At 49.9% G+C, this 879-nt stretch overlaps 1 protein-coding gene across 1 annotated transcript in view; it reads right to left on the reverse strand.

The window, feature by feature from the left end:
- The window catches only part of DUSP16 (dual specificity phosphatase 16), an 82,970-nt gene extending 82,471 nt beyond the window's left edge, over nt 1–499 (reverse strand). The window contains exon 1 of the mRNA XM_024733149.1: nt 73–499. The gene's annotated coding sequence lies outside the window, so the exon portion shown is untranslated. The remainder of the gene's footprint in view (nt 1–72) is intronic.
- Nucleotides 500–879: the final 380 nt, after the last annotated feature.

Raw genomic sequence — 879 nt, forward strand, 5'->3', positions numbered from 1 at the left:
TCACACACACACACACACACACACACACACACACACACACACACACACCGGAAGGAAAGGAAAGAAACATACCTGGTCATTTTCTAAACAGGTTTGATAGGTTTGGTTCCCTCGTAAGAGCAGAGTATTTACTTACAATCTTTTAAAGCAGAAGTGGCAGCCAGAGCACTGGGTAAATAAAAACTTCAGAGAGGTTTAAAAACCCTGCATCTTAACTCACTTCCCCCTGATTCAAGGGGACGGCACTGCAAACCCCAGGGCAAATGAGATTATGTAACAGGTTTTTCCTCTCTACTTTATTAATCACAGGCTGGTTGGAGGTGTGCTTTCTCCAAACGATTTGAGGCACCCAGGACTTGATTTAGGATCCCTGCAGCTGACGTCTGATAGATTTCCTTAGGCTTTTGCAGGATCCATTCATTTTAAGATCTACTTGCATTTTCTCGAGTTAATTACCGGGTTGCTGCTGTTGTCGTTTTAAGGAAATAAACCCAGCAACACCTGAAAACTTCAGTTTTGCACCAATATCTTCCTCCCCTGTGTTTCATTCCGTGAAACTACACATGATAAACACAGACCTTCGGTCGTCTCCCTGGGCTTTTTACTTTCTCACGTTTTACGACTGGTGTAAATAAAGGAGTCACTGGCGCACCGGGCCGGGCCCCCAACACCGGGCCTCAGGGGTCCCAGGAAGAAAAGCGAGTTGACTGAAGAAAGCAACCCCGTCACCACCCCGGTGGCCGCGCGGCTTACGCCAAAGGCGAGCTGGGGATAATGGGAACCGTCAGGCCGGGGCCCCACTTGGCAGGCGTGTTGTGTAACAGTCGCGCCTGGAAGTGAGCAGCTTCGCCCGCGAAGGGACCGCGTCGGCGGCGGCTC

Source organism: Neophocaena asiaeorientalis, unplaced genomic scaffold, assembly GCF_003031525.2.
Source record: "Neophocaena asiaeorientalis asiaeorientalis breed wild unplaced genomic scaffold, Neophocaena_asiaeorientalis_V1.1 scaffold150, whole genome shotgun sequence".
Lineage (NCBI taxonomy): Eukaryota > Metazoa > Chordata > Mammalia > Artiodactyla > Phocoenidae > Neophocaena > Neophocaena asiaeorientalis.